Source organism: Pygoscelis adeliae, unplaced genomic scaffold (genome assembly GCF_000699105.1).
Source record: "Pygoscelis adeliae isolate BGI_AS28 unplaced genomic scaffold, ASM69910v1 Scaffold77, whole genome shotgun sequence".
Classification (NCBI taxonomy): domain Eukaryota; kingdom Metazoa; phylum Chordata; class Aves; order Sphenisciformes; family Spheniscidae; genus Pygoscelis; species Pygoscelis adeliae.
Window position 1 is genome coordinate 6,570,105 of NW_008825216.1, and position 7,472 is coordinate 6,577,576.

Below are 7,472 nucleotides of genomic sequence, written 5' to 3' on the forward strand. Positions count from 1 at the left end.
CTTTCCTAGGAATTTGTTTATAGCACTCTTGGAGAAGACTCCAAGATGGAGTCTAGCTAGGTGGATCTTTGCTCCAGTATATCTATTCTTCTGCTCCAAACAAAAGCACTTGAATAAACACACTGAGAAGTCTGGACAGAAATTTCAAATAAATATGTTTGCATGGTTTGGCTTTGCCAAAGTATCTATTTGTTGTAACAATTTTAAGAACCTTAAGTGACAAGAAGCCCAGGTGAGGCCATAAAATTAAGAGCTGTTGCTTTCAGGTCTGTGTTTCTTGAAAATTTTATTTGGAGAGAAAATCACAAATAAAAATACGAGGTTTTAAAAATAAGGTTTTATTATGAAGATTCAGTAGGAAGCTGATTTAGATGACCTCTCTAGGTTGCATTGTTATCTTTTTCTTCAAGTGTATCTGGTTGATTTTCTTGAGTAACTAGTGAAAATACTGGGTACGGTGGATCTGTTACATTATTCGTAAGTTTTCTGATGGGGTTCTGCACATATAGGTGGTCTGGAAAAATGTCTTTATTATTTGGCCTCTCTACAGCTCCAGCTTGCCAACTCTGAGGCATTGTTTGCCTGTTATAAATTCAATCTGTTGAATAATTTGGCTTTCTTTACAATTATCCTTCCTAGCAATTCTAGAAAAGACTTTCTCCTTTTTAAGGCCCAAACCCTACCTAGAACACCTCTATATATACATCATCAGTGACTCCTTTAACAACTGTTTTAATGTCTTATTCATGGCGGCCTCTGAACTTGGGTCCCTCTAGATATGCAAGCCATCTCTGATATGCAAGACATACCAAATATAAATATTAGAGACACTAAAAGTTAGGTGAGATGAAGTCCACCTAAAGTGTCAACCATTCTGATCTAAGGCACATGGAATTTTTTTTAGACATGCTTGGATTAACTTTTTGGTAGTCTTCTGTTCTTCAGTGATTTCTGTCTGGAAATCAGAGATGTGGATTCTGTGTTTGAGGGAAACAGAAATGGAGCAATGTACTCGATCTACCCTACCCATGCACTGAGCATAATGGGAGGAAAAGTATGAGCATATCATCTATGGGTACTATGAAGACAGGAAAGTCCTCAGCTCTTGAATGACACTACATGTATTTACCCCCTATATGATTATGTGTGTGTATGCTACACCTCAAGGAATTATGGCTAAAAGCTGCTAACCTGTTTTTTCTATTTTCCCCTCAGTTCTCATTTCTGCAATAGGAGAGCTATCTTAACAATCCAAACTTCTATTCTGTCTCTGTCTGTGAAAAAACATGTGGCTTTGATCTAACTGATTGAACGCTTAGAGTGTAGTTGTCAAATTAAGCAATCATCTTTCAAGAAAACAAATCTTTTCAAAGTGCTACTTACATGTCTTCTGTTCTTGGGTTAAACGACAAAACCAGAGTTGGTAAAGCCTTCATGTACTGTAGATCTTCAGGGGTAAAGGCGGTAAATTCTACATTGCTTTAGACACCACTTTCTGAACAGGAAAAATATAATAAAAGTCAGTTCCATAATGTCTCCTTTTCCTGTTGCTCTTGATTGTTGCTAGCTGTCAAACCAATGCAAAATTCAAGAGCAACAGTAAGTACTACAGTATTGGTGGTTTTATTTTCATTGATAAGCACTAATGTTTAGTGGTATTCCTATCAATTTCATTTCAGCCACATCATTTGCTTTCTGACAGTTTTGTATTGCAGCTGTGAGTGTGCCACTAGTAAATTCAGAGGTTACATCTATCCATTCAAAGGTGATAACAACAAAAATGTGTTGTAATAGACATTGCCTATACCTATTGAAGAGACATCTGAGTTGTTTCCTAAAATGTGTATCAGTCTAGGTATGACCAGGATTGATTAAGAATCTGGAGTTTTATAATATTGTATAAGGATTTATAGGTATGTCATATAAAAATAAATGCAAATATATACTCAATGTTAAAAATCATTACAGTTACAATTTTTTTTCTGATATAAGTTTAGTTCTGAGTTAATTCATATTTGTAAGTTTTTAAAGAGTCTTGGCATGTAAAGATTTCCATTGGCATTTAAAGTTTACAGTTTTAAAAATAAAAACAGTGGTCAAACTCCTGTAGGATTTACAGCACTGATTTGGAATGTGGCTTGTTGCCAATGGCCTGAAATTAAGATTTATTGTATCAGTGTGTAATGTTTGTCTACTGCAATATGTGGAATAAAAACTGATGTTTGTTCTTGTGTACCACACTTCAAACCCACTGAGCAGTGCCTGCATCCCCCCCCCCCCCCCCGCCAACACGATGCTAAAGATATTGCTTCATGGCAATAGAGAGATACGAGTTCTACCTATATTTTACCTGTGTGACTAATTTCAAGTTCATTTTCAAAATAAATACTTGCTAAGATGATACTTGGTTGTCCTGACTTCTGTGTAGGTTACACGTGAAGCCACATTGAGAGGTTATCTTATGTTTGGTTATCCCGAATGTAAAAGGCATGGATAAGAGAAGTCTGTGACACTCTGAATAGCGTAGAGAAGGTTGAAGTCTTTAGCTTAATCTCTGCTTTCTGAGATTATGTGAAAAAAATGAAGAGAGAATGAATTAAATTTGCTTAAAGAGTCTCAAAAGAAACTCCAAAACTTACTATATCCATGTGACTCCAAGTTGATTATGCACATAAATGAACCAGGTATTTTTTAGGTTTGAAATTCATGAAAAACAGCTTTCACTTTTACCATTAGTTCTTTAGAGCTGTCTCTGCTGCTCTGACTGGTGATACTCATCCATCCCCAGCCCGTACATGAGGAACTCCCTGCCACCTCCTCCTGCAGGCGCTGCTGGCAGTGCCAGCAGTACCACTTGCCGGTGCAACTTCTGTGCCCAGTGCTGCCAACCGTGGTACAGCAGGACCAGCTGTGCCAGTCTGTGGGGTGGGTGGGACACTGTGCTGCAGGATGGTATCCCACCTTCCAACTGCAGACTCAGTGTTTCTGTGAGGGTCAACTGAAAAGTTGCAATTGCAGATCAATTTCGTGAGCGTTTTTTTTAATCTTTCTTTTAGAAGGACAGAAATGGTTAGCTTGTAATCAGAACAATTCAGTATGTGGTGGGCTCTGGCAGAGCACTTCTTGGTTCCATGAAAAATCAATTATTCTGTTTTTGAGTAGCTTTTATAGCTATTGATCTTGGTACGTAAGTTATTTATACAAAATCACTTGGGGGAAAAAAATAATAGGTACTTTTTTTTTTAATCGACCATTGTTTACTGTTTATTACTGCATAGCACAATAACAGTGGTGGTTGGGAAGCAGTTCCACACGATCAGTTTCGAAACATGGTAATTTAATAGACCAGAAGGCTATGGAAGATTACTTTAAACCCTGAACTTACTGCATATGCTGTTAGATAGCTGAGTCATGGATTAACATTTCCTTTGAAAAGCATATATTTTTTGTTAAGTTATGTTTTGGTGTATTGAAGCACAGGCAATGGCAAGCCTCTCTAACAAGTGGAATAGGAGTCCAGACAATGTTAAAAAGATGTTCTTGAACTAAAGTCTATAATGTAAAGATGCCACTAGGACATTCAAGAGCAGATGTAAAAAAGCGTAAGTTAAATTAGAAAATGTGTGTATTCGTCTAACTTGGTATGTTTATTTTACCTCTCAAATACACGGTGGAATGCAAAAAGGCTCTAAACATCTTTAGTGGTCAGTCAGCAGTTGCAGGCTCTTGTGCAAAAGTTGGAGTTGCAACTGGTGCTTCAACAACATTTAGGTTATTTATGTGTAAATATTTCTTCAGTCTTGTATGCAAGTATTACTAAATAACAACTCAGTATGTTACACTTTCATTTCTGCTCTGATCACTTTTTTCTATCATAGCAATATATGCTACCTAAGAAAATGAAGGGAACAATAAGATTAACTGACTAGCCAAACCATAAACAGATGCTTCCCTGAACAGTGAATTGCTACTTTGAAAATACAATTTGTGGCAACTATTCCTATAAATTGTATATAAGGGCTTGACCTGAAGAACTCTTTATCTTTTCGAAGCTCGAGGGATGACTTTACAGAAACATGTTGGTCCACATCATCTGCTTCTGGCAGTTTTGGTTCTATGTGCCTTCTTATTTTCAAAGAATAGTTTGAATAATGAAAACTAAAAATAGTAAACCCCTAAAAACTATATTCCCATCTGGTCTGCTAAGATACCGGATTTTTGGCAAGATGATGTTTTTTGCAGTGCAGCAAATGGACCTTTTCAAGACTTTTATCTCTACTTGCATATTATGCATATTTCTGTATTTATACTAATTAAAAGAAAGCAAAATCATATTATGTGCCTGTAATGTGAAACTAGCTGGAATTGCTTTGATTCTTATTATTTCTGGAAGTACAGTACGTCTGGAAGCTTACATTGTATTACCCATAAGTGTGTTGTGTGAAGTATTTAAACAAAATATTTGTTATATGCATTTCTATACAAAGCCAACTGTTTTTGTTTGTGGCTTAAAAAACTACAAGTCTCTAACTTACAGCACATTTTTTTATGTGGCATCACTACAGAAGCACATTTCCCACCCTCAAAAGATAATTCTAAAAAAATACACATACTGTGTTATTATAAAAGGAAATTCAGAAGGCAATGTCTTGAAATTCATTCTGTTAGTTAACTGACAGCCTTCCAACACTGCATGTCACTGTTTTAACTTTATTGCAGCAAGCTTTTATATCTTCTGCAGCCCATCAAGCAGAGGAGGACTCTGTTCAAGGGCTTGTTCTCCCCCCGTTCTGGCACCAGATGTCCTAGGTGCTTTCTAAACCTTGAAGCTTCTGTAAAAACCTCTAAAATGCACAAAACCTACACCTTCTTCTCTGCCCTATTTGAAGGTCTTTTCTTCACTACTCATATATTCATCGATATGAAAAATAGCCCATGCTCTCATACGCCCTCTAGTATTCCATAATGTTCCAGTGTTTGTCCCATAGGAAACCTTTACATAGGTTTCAAATTATTCACAGAACTGATGCCAAAATTTGAATATGTAAGACAGAATTTTTTTTTTTTAATTTTAAGTGGTATATTGACTTAACTACTATAGAGATTTCAAACATAATTTAAAACAATTTTTGAGTAGCATGTTTGGGAGCTGAGGAGTTTGAATGAAGTTACATGCTTGCACTTTTTGGAAATGTAATATTGGCGTAAGTTAAACATTTTTTTTCTTTAAAATCTTATTCAAATTTCTATAGATTCTAAATATAGTTGAGCACATTCTTTATTCATCAATTTTGATAGCTCTTAAGTGTAATAATTCAGGAATTTCAAGGGTCCTACAGGTTAGATTTTCAGTAGCTCTTTTGATCTATGTTGATACAGGTTGCCATTAACTTTGTACTGTTATTGTATTACTATTGTACTATTAACTAAAATTTCTATATAGTCTAAAATTTAACACACTGTAAAACTGTTGTTCTGCATTTATCTTCAGTCAATTCTGAAACAAGTATGCCACTTTAACAAGTGAAAATGCTCTTTTAGCAATCAGGCATAGACATTTATTCTAAAACCTGAAGGCTAAACTGGACTCCCTGTGCGTGTGCATTAGCAATTTAGTTTGGATCAGAAATGCGCTTTTGAAGTGAATGTCCCAGCTGTCCCTACTTAGCTGACTTTGCTTCTTATTGCTGTACACTCACTGAGGATGTGAATTGGATTTGTCCCTGATCAAGTCAAACCAAAAGATGAACTCCAGGGATGCACTCAGTGTGCTAACTGAATTTCAATCCATGGGACCAGAGTAGAGCTAGTCTACATTAACCCATGTAATGTCTAAAAATAACTCAAGGGAACCCCAGTCTGAGGAGGAAAAAAATCCCGGCCATCGACATTGTACTTCTCCCAGGGAAGAACTCAGGATGCTAGTGACTCACTGACACCATCAAAAACTCTATTTGCGATGAAACTTTTCTGTAGTATTTAGGCAATTTTTGGATTACAAGTGTCATTTTAACGGTCTAATAATTGTATTATTTTGATTAGGTTTTTAAAACATTGGTTGGACCAAAAAAAAAAAAAATTGCTGTCTCTGTGTATAGGGTATATTCCTTTTGTCCATGTCAAGATACTGAGTGTAACACTTCTGAGGAGAATGATGCAATCGAAGGGCAGCCTCTTTTACCTACTGCCAAGGAAAGCAGGTTGAAAAAGCAGGAGAAAGGAAAGGGAAGGGGGAGGACTTGTGAGACAACCAGTGATTTAGAGCACATGACCAACAAGGAGAGATCTGAAAGGCAGAAGGTGGGCATTTTTAGTTCAGCCAAAATTTCAATGATTCTGTGGTTTGGTGTTGCCAAAAGTGTGGAAAGTGGTTATATGGAGTAGAAAGATCATTTTTAATGGATAATAAAAATAGAAGGACTCTGGAAGAACAATGTAATAGTAGTGTAGAGAATACATTTACATGTAGCAGATGGAAGCCAAGCAGTGTTTCAGTACTGTCAGAGGATATGGCAAGAGGGGCTGACCACACGTTGCAGTTTTTGAAGTTCGGATTGGACATTAGGAAAAAAAAAAGGCACTAGGAGGGCAGTGCAACACTGGAACAAGTTGTGAAATTTCCTTGTAGTTTTTCAAGATTTAGCCAGACAAAGCCATAGCTAAGCTCTTCTAATGTTTTCAGTGGTTGCACCTAGAGCAGGAAGATGGACCAGATGACCTCCTTGGGTCTTGTAAAAATTCAGTTTGTTTACAATTACTTTATTTTCAATTGAAAACTAAACAAGGTTTCTATATTATCTCCCCAAATAATGAATCTTCAGTTAGAATAGAATCTATCTACGATTTCTCAGGTTAAGTCAGTTCTTTTATGATAGGATGAAATAATAATGAAAGCATTTTTTTTTCCCCACAACATAAATGTGTACAGAAACAGAAAGGATACATTACCTACATATTTTATAGATATATCATCTTTCCAATAATAAGTTACAGAGGTAGATAAGGAGCTAATAAAAGTCTTTAGAAAGAAGTGATAGTCTTGGATAGCTGTAAAAAATACAGTTGGAGGAATTAGATTGGACAGTTCTGGGTAGTCTATACTTTAAGATTACATAAGTGAGAGTGAGAAAGAAGAACATAAGAGAACAAAAGTCACTGTCTTAGGAGATAACAGTTGTGAGAGATTAAAATAATTTGTCACTGGAGATGTTGAAGGAGGGAATACAAGGCCAAGAAGATAATTTATTGACCACAGAGCCACTTTATCCAAAGGAAGAAAACAAACGAGTAAACACGTCAAGCAAAGAACAGATCAAGAAAAATGAGGGTGAGAAAAGTTAACCAGATGAACTGGTTAGAGCATTTGCTTACGAATTGGCAGGGCTCATTGAGAGGGCTTTAAACTAGGTTCGAAGGGGGAAGGGGACAAAACCGGGCTCGCTAGAGATGAGCCGAGGGGTGGCATGCCGATG

At 36.5% G+C, this 7,472-nt stretch overlaps 1 protein-coding gene across 1 annotated transcript in view; it reads left to right on the forward strand.

Moving 5' to 3' along the window:
- Positions 1 to 7,472, forward strand: part of WDR27 (WD repeat domain 27) — a 173,431-nt gene that overhangs the window by 128,871 nt on the left and 37,088 nt on the right. The window lies entirely within an intron of this gene.